Raw genomic sequence first — 6,797 nt, forward strand, 5'->3', positions numbered from 1 at the left:
AGGTTTAGAGAGAGAGGGAAAGAACGAGACAGAGACTTAAGAAAGAGATTCTGGGAGTCCGAGAGGAAAGGATTTAGACAGAAACAGAAATAAAGACTGGGAGAGAAAGTGATATGGCTGCATAAGTGTGTGTGTGTGTGTATGTGAGAAAGGGAGGGAGAGAGACATGAGCAAGAGATGGGAAGGGAGAGAGACAGAAGATGAGGCCAGAAGACACAAAGAGGGTTTGAAAGAAAGGGAGACTTAGACTCCAAGGGTTTTTTTTAACTTAAAGGAAGAAGACTGACAGGACCGGGGCTCCTTTAAATTGAGCCCCCAAGGGTAACCTTACAAGTAGAGGGCAAACCTATTAGTTTCCTGGTGGATACTGGGGCAGTGTATTCAGTCTTGATAGAGTCGATGGGAGGTCTAGGAAGATATCAGTTCAGGGAGCCACCAGACAAACTGTTTTCCTTGGACATCAAGAAGGACTGTGGACCTAGGAAGGAACATGTACTGGGGGAACACAGCCGCTGAACTGGACCAAAGTGGAACAACGGACCTTTGAGGAGATAAAGAAGGCTCTTGTCTCAGCACCTGCCCTAACCTTGCCATTTGTCACGAAGCCCTTCCACCTCTAAGTGAGTGAGGTAAGGGGCATTGCCAAAGGGGTTCTCACTCACTCTAAGTCCCTGGAAGAGACCTGTTGCCTATCTGTCTAAGAGGCTAGACCCTGTGGCAGCAGGGTGGCAAGTGTGCCTCTGGGCAGTGGCCACCACAGCATTGCTGGTGAAGGAGGCAGATAAACAGACTCTGGGTCAGGAGCTAGCCCTAACAACACCCCATGCCATTGAGACCCTCCTTTGAGGTACTCCAGAGAGATGGATATCATACACCAGAATTACCCAGTGCCAAGCTCTTCTCCAGGATCAGCCCTGCATCCGGTTCCATAAGACACTGGCCATCAACCCTGCCAGCCTGCTTCCAGATGATGACCCTGAGGAACCCATTCATGACTGCATAGAGGTAACAGAGGCAATATGACAGATGTCCTGCCATCATCACCAGCTGAGGTACTGTACACTGATGGGAGCAGTTATGTTCAGGATGGGATCTGATATACAGGGGCAGCAGTAGTCCCCCTGGACCACACCATTTGGGCACAGTTCCTGAACTTTTGGCCTTAATCCAGGTCCTTCAATGAGGACACAGTGCCACCCCCCAGGAAAGAGGGTTACCAACTTCAGCCAGAAAAAAACATTAAAAATAAGGAAGAGATTTTAGCTTACTTGAGGCCATATGACCCCCAAAGGCAGTTGCAATAGTGCACTGCAAAGGACATCAGAAAAAGGGAGACAATTAAAGCCAGAGGAAATAGAACCGCAGACCAAACTGCTAAGGAAGATGCCCAAAAAACCAGTGGGGCCTTTACAATTCTTAGTAACCCTGCCAGACCCTGACCTACACCAAACAAGAGAAGGAATTGGGTGAACAGAAGCAAGCCATCAAAGGACCAGATGGTTGGTGGACCCTACCAGATGACAAACTATTGGTCCCAGAGGATCTAGGTCAGACGTTAGATGCCCAGTTACACCAGGTTACCCACTTAGGTATCACCAAGACTTTGAACTTCTGTGAGGCAGATACAGGTAAATGCTGAGGTAGGGGGTCACCCTGGGAATTCGGGCCCCAGAGAAATTCCCCAGGAGAGCATTGGAAGGTGGATTTTACAAAGATAAAGCCACCAGCATTGAGGTTCAAGTACATACTAGTTTTTATAGACACCTTCTCAGGTTAGGTCAAAGGTTACCCCACTATGACAGAAACTGCCTCTATAGTAGTCAAGAAATTACTCCAGGAGATTATACCTAGATTGAGGCTGCCAGTAGTCATAGAATCAGATAACAGCCCCACATTTGAAGCCAAGGTATCTCAAAATATAGCTCAAGCCTTAGGACAGACATGAGCAGGACTCTAAAAAATTTAATTAAATTTGTCCTAGAAAACGGTGAAAACTGGACCACCTCCTGCTCCTTCACCCTCTTATGGGCCAGGTGTACCCCGTGCTGGGACAAGCTCCCCCATTTTGAGATCATGTATGGTAGACGTTTCTCCATCCTTCCCAAAGGTCAGGGAGAAACTGAAAACTGTAATTCATAACCATTCACTTGCTCAAGTCCTTACAGGCTCTGCAGTTTACCCAGAGAGCCACCCATAAGCTTGTTCCAGATGCACTGCCAGTGCCCACCGTGGATCCTGTATACCCCCTCCAGCCCGGAGATTCTGTGTGGGTAAAGAAGTTCACTGCCTAAGGACTCACCCCAACCTGAAAGGGACGCTACACTGTTACCCTGAGCACGCCCATGGCTGTTGAAGTAGAAGGCACCCAGACCTGGCTACACCGCTTCCATCTGCTGCACAGAAAACAGCCTGAATCCTGGCAACCAGCGACCTCACCCATGAGATCCCTAGCTTAGGCTCCACGCAGCCCAGGAGGAGACTTGATGCCCACAGTAGGGGAATTGGACTTCAGTGAGGACAGTACTAATGGAAACTGTGGTACTAAGGATTTTTGTAACTGTAAGAACGTTTTTTGCTAGCGAGTGAGAAAGTTCAGGGCTAAGTAAAACTAAATGTGCTATAGGACTGGAAAGCAAGAACAGAATTTAAAAAAATGCCCTTAAAGGAAGTAGGATGAGTCAATGATTTGACTCATGCACATAAAACTAGTGGGGAATGAGCCGAAACCGGTTTGGATCAATGGATAGAGCATCAGCTCAGGGACTGAAGGGTCCCGGGTTTGATTCCGGTCAAGGGCATTTACCTTGGTTGCGGGCATATCCCAGTAGGGGGTGTGCAAGAGGTAGCTGATCCATGACTCTCTCTCAGTGATGTTTCTAACTCTCTATCTCTCTCATTTCCTCTCTGTACAAAATCAATATAATATATTTAAAAATAAATAAAATTAAATAAAACATACTACAGAAAAATATTGAAAAAAAATAGTGGGGAATGAAATATAGTGGCAACCATACTTTGGTAAAAACTGCTGTTTGAATTTTAACCCATCTAGTTTGGCTCTTGCACCTGATTAAACATGGGGGGGCGGGGGGGGGGGTGGAAGCTATTTACCTTAGCTTTCAGGTGGAGACTTGGAGGCTAAGGCAATTTTCCCTTGCCTGGGACCAGAAGCACAGGAGAGTAATTCCCACTAACTCAGTAACCTTCAGAGATAGAAACTGTAGATAACCTCTGAGCTCTCCTTCTGTGCTATCAGCTATCACAAGATAGGGCCACATTCCAATGTCCAGCAGGATGTGACTAGCAATGACCCTGTGGGGTGACCCCAGTCTTTAGAATGTAGTCTTTAAGATTTAGAATTTAGAACAAAGGAAAATTCCTGTGGTTTGAACCTTTAAAAGGGACTTCCTACCCCTGAAACGGTGCAGTCATGTGGAGACCACCTGCGTGTGGTGCTCTCATGTCTGTCCTGGCCAGATATTTCAATACATCTTTGCCTGCTTTTTAATTAATCATCAGCCTCTGGTGGTCTTATTTTGAACCCAGGGTTCAACCCCACAACAACCAGCACTTGTCATTTCTTGATAAGTTGATGATAGCCATCATGACAGATGTGAGATGGTAACTCATTATCATTTTGATTTGTATCTCTTGGATGATTACTGATTTTGATCATGTTTTCATATGTCTCTTGGCCTTCTTTACGTGTTCTTTGAAAAGTATCTACTTAGGTGTGTTACCCAATTTTGATTGGGTTGTTTTTCTTCCTCTTGTTAAGTTTTATGAGTTCTTTGAAAATGTTGGATATTAAACACTTATCAGAGATGACATTGGCAAATATGTTCTCCCATGCAGTGGGCTTTCTGAACATAGTCCTTGTGTCCTATATTCCACCAGTTACCAGTCAGAAGTGTCAGGCATTCTCTGATATCATCCATCATGTTCACCATGTGAAATAACAGCATTCTCCATGCACCCAAGTCTCTACATACACGAAACCTAAATATTCCCAGTATTAATTAGATATGACAGAGGTGAGCAGGTCTCCCTTTCCAACTGGAACTTTGAAACGACTCCATGCCCCCTCTTCCAGGCTCAGCATGGGCTTCAGAATGGGGGCTGTTAGATGTGCAGCATTGCAGAGAGAGATGTACACTGGTCTTTTTTCAAAGATCCAGATGGCTGCTGGCCAAGGAAGTCCACTTGACTTTGAAGATAGGAGGATGTGCTTACAGAGAAGCTCCAATGCTGTGGTGGGTTGCTCAGTGCTGCATTCACGAGTCTGTGTTGCGTGAATTAATACTGTACACTCAGATTGTATATATTATTGAGTTTTTACAGAGAGGAAGAGAGAGGGATAAAAAGTTAGAAACATCGATGAGAGAGCAACATCGATCCCCTGCTTCTTGCACACCACCTACTGGAGATGTGCCCACAACCAAGGTACATGCCCTTGACCAGAATTGAACCTGGGAACTTTCAGTGCACAGCAGATTCTCTATGTACTGAGCCAAACTGGTTTTGGTTCAGACTGGTTTTGAAAGCATATGGCCCATGGATGTGTACATGCTACCATGTGTATGTTTATACGTTGATGTTAAAGGTACTTACTCTTTCAGCATAAACAATACAGCTTGTCAAAAAGAAGGATCCCTGAGAGTAAGTTCCGGCCACAATTGACAGGTGTTTGCAATGACATTTGGTCTGTTTCCTTTGTGCAGGTCAGAACTCCCTTTCTCAGGTCACCCTGTCAAACCTTCAAGGTGGATTCGCCTGGGACTATCACAAGTCCCAGGGAAGGCAGCCCAGCGCTGGGGCAAAGGCTCAGTGATGCCATCAGGGGCCAGGCTTCCCTCTTCCTGCTCTGCCAGCCTTGGCAGTGGGGATGAAGTGTTTTCCTTGAGAAAAATCCTGTTAAAGTGGTCTGTGGGTTTGGGGGTTGCTTTGGAGTATAGTTCCCTCCGTGAAATGGAGTTTCCTAAAGGCTGGGTCTTTGGCTCTGCAGATGGAAGAGTTGGAGATGGAACTCCAGAAGGAAAAAGACAACAGCCAGCACTTGGAAACCATCAATAAAGTGCAGTACCAGGCCCTCATGGAGGAGCACAGCTGCTACAAAACCCAGCTGTGTTGCTCATGGAAGTGCAGAGCAAGGCATTCAGGCGTAGGTGCGCGCCAGCAATTGTTGGGGTGACTAGGCAGCTCTCCAGGCTTCTGGCCCCTCTGGTTCCTTTGGCCCTGCTCTGGCCCCTCATGGTTCCTTTGGACCTGCTGCTTCACAGGGAAGAGCAGTGAATGGAATGTCTCCCTCAGCAATATGGGGTTGGTGCCGGCCTAGGGGCAGGAGGGTCCCACAGGGGAGGAGGATATGCCCAGCTGATCTTGGCTCGGGAAACCATATGTCAGCATTGGGGTTCCTGTTCTCTGGGGATTTCTGCCCCCTCTTCCTCTTCCCTCCCACCCAAGAACTAAGAGGGTGTGTTCTCACAGATGCCGGTGTATGGGGATGCACCTCACTAGCTTCCATGTCTTTTCTTTCCTGTAAAAGTCTCCAAGCCTGGGCTTCTTTAACTTTTTATTTGGGAAACTTTTGAATATATGGAAATGTACAGAATTGTATCTTGAGAGCCCCATATACTCATCCCCGATGTCAGTACCCCATTACTCTATCTCATGTCATCTTTACCTTCATACTACTTATATTAATGTAAAAGTGATGGACATTGTAATTCACAAATCTCAACTTTGCACTTATGCCACATCATAGATTTGTGTACATGTAGTCAGCCAAAGTCTCCCAAGCAAAGTCTTCCAAGGCAGCTAGGAGTCACAGATGTGCAGACAGGAAAAGCTATCCCAGTCCTCTGGGTGCCACAATGTGCTGCCAGGAGGAGCATGGAGCCTGGGTCGGGACCCTTGGAAAGTTCTGGCAGCAGTTCCTAATGGGGGCAGCGTGGGCGAGGGAGGTGCAGCCTTTGGGACTCCTGCCCCCCTGTACAGGAAACCACGAGCATGCATAGTGGGGGCAAGGTGGATGCTTAGAGCAACAAACAGCCAAGACGCACTGCCCAGCACTTCTGGCGCCTGCCCGGCCCCAGGTGGGCGCACACCGTGGTCGCTCTGGGTGCCGTGGCATCTGCAGTTCTTGGCGGGGACTGAAGCCTTTGGAGACCTGGTAATTGGAACAGGTCCACGTCGCTGTCGCCCACAAAGTCATACATACCAGGGCCTGGGGAAGAAGGCTCCTCCAAGCCCTCTAGGGCAGAGAGCAGCTCTGTGAAATCAGGATCTGGGTAGGCATTCCAGGCGGCTTCGGGCCTCGTCTTCTCCATTGTCTTCATCATCGGGGACCTGAGGCCAGACTATGGCCTCCGCTGGAGCTGGAGCTGGATCTGGAGCTGGAGCGGGAGCCGGAGTGACAGCAGGTGCAGGAGCAGCGGGGACCATGCCCTGGACACCCTGGGAGGGTGCCAGCAGGCCTGGCTGTAGCTGGAGGCGCTGGCATCTGCTGCTGGGAAGACTTGCCAGGGGCTGTGCGGAGGGAGCAAGGGGCTGGCAGGGAGTACAAGTCCCTCCTGGAAGGAAGGGTCCGCAGGCGCAGGCGCGGGCTGAGGGGCGCAGGCTCCTGGTTCCTGGGGCAAAGCGTGCTGGGCTCCAGGGCTTCTCTGCTGGCGCGGTGGTCTCTTCAGCCTGTGCTCTTTGGACCTGCGGTTCTGGAGCCACACCTAGGGAGAGAGGGAACGGAACAGGAGCAAGTGTGAGAGGGGAGAAGATCTGTGTGCACGTGCCTGTGATCGCCC

Source organism: Pipistrellus hanaki, assembly GCF_964339955.1.
Source record: "Pipistrellus hanaki genome assembly, contig: scaffold_50, whole genome shotgun sequence".
Taxonomy (NCBI): domain Eukaryota; kingdom Metazoa; phylum Chordata; class Mammalia; order Chiroptera; family Vespertilionidae; genus Pipistrellus; species Pipistrellus hanaki.